Here is a 6712-nt window from a genome sequence, read left to right as displayed (position 1 = left end):
TAAAGGCATTTAAAACTCTTCTCACATTCTTGCAATATTCTAGACAATGTTTCTAAACTCTAAACACTGTAAAGGAGCACAGAATGTCATGATTTCAGCTCTAGGCCACGCCCACTTCTACGCAGCAGAGCGGAGAGATGACAGCTGCAGGAGGAAGAATCTCCTGCAGTTGTGAGCTGAACACAGGTGCAGCAGGTGCTAAATAATTTTAAGCAATTTATTTTAAATAAAAATTCCATGCCGATTGTGCAGCTAATCCATGAATCAGCCAATAGTGTGTCATGACCAGTCTTTGAAAAATCAAGAGATAGAGTGAGTCCGTGATAAACGAACCGCGAAGTACTACTGTATTGGAAAAATACTCTGCATGAAACGAGGTTCAAGGTTCAAGGCTCTTTGTCATTCGCACCCCATGCGGTACATGTGGTGGAACGAAATTATGTACACAGGGTCCCAGTTACATCCAACAATAAAATGTAAAAGAAAAACAGTAATAAGATCAAAGATATGAACTAAGAAAAACATCAACTAAATATACACTAAGCACTAGTAGCAAAAAAAACATTACGCCGAACAGCAGCACAAACATGAGTCTGTGTGAGCAGATGAGCATGCATGAACAAAGCAACATGAAACAGATCAGCAGCAACATGAAACAGATCAGCAGCAACATGATGTGATTTTTCACAGTGATTATCCTAGTTAGAGATTCATGAGTGTAACAGCCTCAGGGTAGAAGCTGTTCCTCAGTCTAGTGGTTCTACACTTAATACTTCTTAACCTCCTTCCTGAGGGGAGCAGGGCAAAAAGTGTGTGTGCTGGGTGAGTGGGGTCCTTCATGATGCAGGTGGCCCTCTTCCTGCATCTAGAGGTGTAGATGTCTGTGATGGTGGAGAGGCTGATGCCAACAGACTTCTGTGCAGCCTTCACCACTCTCTGCAAAGCTTTTCTTTCTGCAGCTGTGCAGCCTTCATGCCACACGTTGATGCTGGAGCACAGGATGCTCTCCACTGCACACCTGTAGAAGGAGGTGAGGACTGAGCTTCCCAGACCAGCTCGCCTCAGTCGCCTGAGAAAGTAAAGTCTCTGATGAGCTTTCTTGATCAGGCTGGAAGTGTTGTTGCCCAGCAGAGGTTGTCATTCATGTGCACACAATCATCTATGCACACAATCATCTATATTGTCTTCTTCATATTGATGTGGAGGTTGTTCTTCCTGCACCAGCTCTCCAGGTTTTCCACCTCTTGCCTGTAGCTGGACTCATCATTGTTTGTGATTCCACCCACCACCGCAGTATCATCTGCAAACTTTACAATGTGACAGCCTGGATGGGTAGCTGCTAGGGGTTGAACGAGTATATGATTTTTAAACTCGACATTAACATAATAAAACCAGAGTAGAACTCGAGTATTTGATGACGTCATAGATCTCAAGATACAAAAATAAATAAATAAATAAAACCGCAAAAAAGTAGTTACAAAAAAAAAAAGACCAACAAAACATTGGGAGCGTATATTATGCTCCTACCATTTATCATACTGCAAATAAGTCACAGGAAAACTAAACTATTATTATTAAACTGCAAACGTGAAGAAACATGCAGCACGTCAAAAACGAAACTTAAACCGAAACTGGTTCTGGTTCGGTGGATCGGACCCGGTGTTACACCATACTCTGTGACCTGCAACAGTACAACACCGCCCCCTACGGTCATACGGTGGTCACATAATATGACGTCACTACGGGTACCTGACGTTACATTTTTAACATCGATAGATGTCCTAGCAATCGATGTGTAGATTACTCGAGTAATCTGTTAATGCCCTAGTAGCTGCACAATCATATGTGAGCAGAGTGAAAAGGAGAGGGCTCAACACACATCCCTGAGGAGAGCCAGTGCTGAGGGTTATGGTGGAGGAGGAAAAGTTGTGGATCCTCACAGACTGAGGTCTGTTTGTTAAGAAGTCTAAGACCCAGTTGCAAATGGAGGGGCTTAGACCTAGTGTGAATAGTTTGTCCATCAGGGTTTGGGGGATCATGGTGTTGAAGGCAGATGTGAAGTCCACAAAGAGCATATGGACGCAAGTCTTTTTGCTCCAGGTGGGTGAGAGCAGTGTGAACCACAGAGGTTTATACTGTATTTTGAATAACACTCATATTAAAGGATATATGGGTGTTGCTGCCTGAATTTGTCAGTTACGTATCACAGAGAAGAAAATATTACTGACAATCATAGCTCAGCTGTGTGAGTCAAAGAGCCGTGCATCACAGAAGCTGAAAAGCAGTAAGCACAGAGTAAGCAAGAGGTCATGTATTGATTTTCAGCATGATCCAGAAAGGACGCTACAAAATGAAAAACTGATCATTTAAAAAATCCCCAAATCGAGTTTTTAGACAAGCTTAAAGAGACCCCCACTTTAAAGAGGCCCTTTACACAATGGATACTCAAAAGTTGCAAGTACTCCCTTTTCAAACCCATGGCCTTCTTAAATTCAACCTCATGCATCATAAAATGACTCGGCATCCAAAGTGGACATTCAGTGATGAGAATGAATGAAACATGAAAATTATGTAGATCCTTCTGTTGAAACCTAAACTTCACAAGACTCAGACTGTAAATAAATTCAGTTTGGTGAGAGTCTAAGGACATACAGGTCCTTCTCAAAAAATTAGCATATTGTGATAAAGGTCATTATTTTCCATAATGTAATGATAAAATTGAAACTTACATATATTTCAGATTCATTGCACACCAACTGAAATATTTCAGGTCTTTAATTGTTTTAATACTGATGATTATGGCATACAGCACATTGTAGTGTTCTAAAAGGCTAGGTTAGCTTCAGAGCTTCACTACAGTCATATTTAAATAACGGGTTCTCTCTTTTTCGAGCTACTTACAGATATGTGACAGAGGTACTGTGCGTGGATGGTTTAATCAGTGACATGAGACGTTAATTTTCTTTGACCCATCAAAATAAATGTGGTCATTTATTAACAGAATCAAAATTTAACATCAAAACATTGTACACTTGATTAGACTGGTCTGGTTCTGATTAATTAAACTTGCCACGTTTTACTTAATAAAAACAACAGACATTTCTGAAGATATCTGGATTAATTACTGGCAAGATAGAAGAGTTTTAAAGATGGGAAATATGGAAGAGTTTAAAGGGAGATGTTGAAGGAAGATTTATGTCTGTAGACCAGAACAACACGCTCCTTTCAAGTGCAGTTCGCCCGCGGTACACTTGTAGTGAAGCTCGCGACGACTCTTTACCTTGGCAGAGGATGGGTCCGCTACGGTCAAGAGGTCCCTGGCACGCTACCTTTCAGCATCTCCTCAGGGTGGCTGCGACTCGGCAGAAGTCGTGAGATACTCCGTTCAACAGAACAAACTTCCTCAGAAGTTGTAGGGCATTCGCCTGGTGGAGCCACAGCGAGGCGCCGTGACTCCATCAGACTGGAAAACTGAGTCCGAAGTTCCACTCAGCAATGGAAAAACTCCAGAACTACTACACATAACCCCAGAAGACTCCAGGAGACTCAGAAAACTCTAATAGTTCCAGGAAGTGTCGACTTTTAAAGAGTTCTGCTTCCGGTCACTTTTAGTAAGTCCTGATTGGTTGAAGCAACCAACAGGGGTGTGGTTCTAGTGAAGTCAAAGGGTTTTTACAAGTCAAGAAAACAGCAGAAATGTTTAGGAACAGACAGAAATGTTTTGGCGAAGTGAGAAACACTGCAGGTGCCAGTTTTCTTATTTACTGTATGAGAGTTTTAAAAACACGACAGCCCATTCTAACAACTTGTTTTTGACTGTCTCTGACTTTTGACCGACATCACTCCTCCTCATTTCAGACAGAAAATCAAAATGCATAATTACCTTGTAAATAGACATTTAACTTGATTTCTAATTTAAATGAGGATTAAAAAAATCATTAATGCTGTTTCACAGTTGATTTAAAATGAGTGGTTCACTTCAACATTTAAAAATGGTATGAACTAAACACACTTTTGATTATCAAGATATTGTAAAATAGTAATGATAATATCAGAAAAGAGAGTGTTCTTTCAATTGATTAGTTCAGGATACAATTAGAAAGTCTCTGGATGAGCTAATTTGTATTTCTGGATTCAAATCAATGACATAACAGTTCCTGTCCCATGAAGGTCTTCAGAGGCAGGTTTTGGTCGGAGGCCTAGTCCACTACAACATGAAAACCCAAAATGCCTGTCCCAAAAAATTAGCATATCATGAAAAGGTTCTCTAAACAAGCTATTAACCTAACCATCTGAATCAACGACGTAACTCTAAACACCTGCAAAAGATTCCTGAGGCTTTTAAAAACTCCTAGCCTTGTTCATTACTCAAAACCGCAATCATGGGTAAGACTGCCGACCTGACTGCTGTCCAGAAGGCCATCATTGACACCCTCAAGCAAGAGGGTAAGACACAGAAAGAAATTGCTGAATGAATAGGCTGTTCCCAGAGTGCTGTATCAAGGCACCTCAGTGGGAAGTCTGTGGGAAGGGAAAAGTGTGACAGAAAACGCTGCACAACGAGAAGAGGTGACCGGACCCTGAGGAGGATGGTGGAGAAGGGCCGATTCCAGACCTTGGGGGACCTGCGGAAGCAGTGGACTGAGTCTCGAGTAGAAACATCCAGAGCCACCGTGCACAGGCGTGTGCAGGAAATGGGCTACAGGTGCCGCATTCCCCAGGTCAAGCCACTTTTGAACCAGAAACAGCGGCAGACGCGCCTGACCTGGGCTACAGAGAAGCAGCACTGGACTGTTGCTCAGTGGTCCAAAGTACTTTTTTCGGATGAAAGCAAATTTTGCATGTCATTCGGAAATCAAGGTGCCAGAGTCTGGAGGAAGACTGGGGAGAAGGAAATGCCAAAATGCCAGAAGTCCAGTGTCAAGTTTCCACAGTCAGTGATGGTCTGGGGTGCCATGTCAGCTGCTGGTGTTGGTCCAATGTGTTTTATCAAGGGCAGGGTCAATGCAGCTAGCTATCAGGAGATTTTGGAGCACTTCATGCTTCCATCTGCTGAAAAGCTTTATGGAGATGAAGATTTCATTTTTCAGCACAACCTGGCACCTGCTCACAGTGCCAAAACCACTGGTTTACTGACCATGGTATTACTGTGCTCTATTGGCCTGCCAACTCTCCTGACCTGAACCCCATAGAGAACCTGTGGGATATTGTGAAGAGAAAGTTGAGAGACGCAAGACCCAACACTCTGGATGAGCTTAAGGCCGCTATCGAAGCATCCTGGGCCTCCATAACACCTCAGCAGTGCCACAGGCTGATTGCCTCCATGCCACACCACATTGAAGCAGTCATTCATGCAAAAGGATTCCCGACCAAGTATTGAGTGCATAACTGAACATGATTATTTGAAGGTTGGTGGTTTTTGTATAAAAAAACACTTGTCTTTCATTGGTGGGATGAAATATGCAAATTTTTTGGGACAGGCATTTTGGGTTTTCATGAGCTGTATGCCATAATCATCAGTATTAAAACAATTAAAGACCTGAAATATTTCAGTTGGTGCGCAATGAATCTGAAATACATGAAAATTTCATTTTGATCATTACATTATGGAAAATAATGACCTTTATCACAATATGCTAATTTTTTGAGAAGGACCTGTATTATAGACATGATGATGATGAAAAGGCCTAAGAAGAACTGTTGTACAAACACTGTATACAGACGATGATCTGCACAACTACACAGAAGATTTATTGGGTTACTGTTCTTTAGCCATTTTAACTAAACATACAAAACTCTTTAACTTCATTAATGTAAAATTTGTATTTAATTTGATATTGTATCTTGCAAGAGATTTATAACAAATTGTTCTGAGATAATTTCAAAATGTGATTCCATCATTACCAGTAGACAATTTCCAGGCAGTGTAGGTGCCATCTGACACAATAATTAATTCCAAGCTCCAGTTCTTTAAATCTACATGTATTTATGTTTTCCTGTCCGCTGTGCTTGTTTGTTTCTATTGTACATCATTTTAATTGGCCTTGTTGCTGTTTTAAGTGCTATATAAATAAATTGGCATGGTACATACATATTCATATTTATGTTCAATATTATATTTATTAGAAAAAATAGATATACTAAAATTTTATTTATTAATTAGGTGATAAAACCAAATTTTTTAAATGACAAAGCAGTGTAAAAATGTTTTTGTGTTGTGCTATTTCAAAAATTATGAAGATTTAAGTTTTTCAGCTATTTATTATGTGTAGGTTTTATCTGCTTGTATTTTTTTTTCTTTCTTCTTTCGGCTGCTCCCTGCATTAGGGGTCGCCACAGCGAACTAAGTCGCACAAAGACATGGCAGTTATTTTTACGCCGGATGTCCTTCCTGATGCACCCACAGACCACCAAGCAACCATAGCCCTCTATGTGGAGCAGAGAGCTGCTGTCTAGGACACCCAGAGGAGCAGATGGTGGGGGTTAAGGGCCTTGCTCAAGGGCCCAGAGTGGGGCGAATGAGGGTGGGGATAGGTGTGGGTGCTTCGCCTACCCCACCCACATTTTTGATGTTGTCGGTACCGGGGCTTGAACCGGCGATCTGCCCACCTTCTCTAACCTCTGCGCCACTACTCCCCTCTAATCTGCTCATATATATATATACGGACGGACGGACGGACGGACGGACGGACGGACGGACGGACGGACGGAC

At 41.5% G+C, this 6712-nt stretch overlaps 1 protein-coding gene across 1 annotated transcript in view; it reads right to left on the bottom strand.

Moving 5' to 3' along the window:
• Positions 1-6712, bottom strand: part of uxs1 (UDP-glucuronate decarboxylase 1) — a gene marked incomplete in the record, with an annotated part of 59246 nt that overhangs the window by 11208 nt on the left and 41326 nt on the right.

This window comes from Nematolebias whitei, chromosome 13, assembly GCF_014905685.2.
Source record: "Nematolebias whitei isolate Nwh7 chromosome 13, NemWhi1, whole genome shotgun sequence".
Lineage (NCBI taxonomy): Eukaryota > Metazoa > Chordata > Actinopteri > Cyprinodontiformes > Rivulidae > Nematolebias > Nematolebias whitei.
This window is presented reverse-complemented; position numbering and strand designations above follow the sequence as displayed.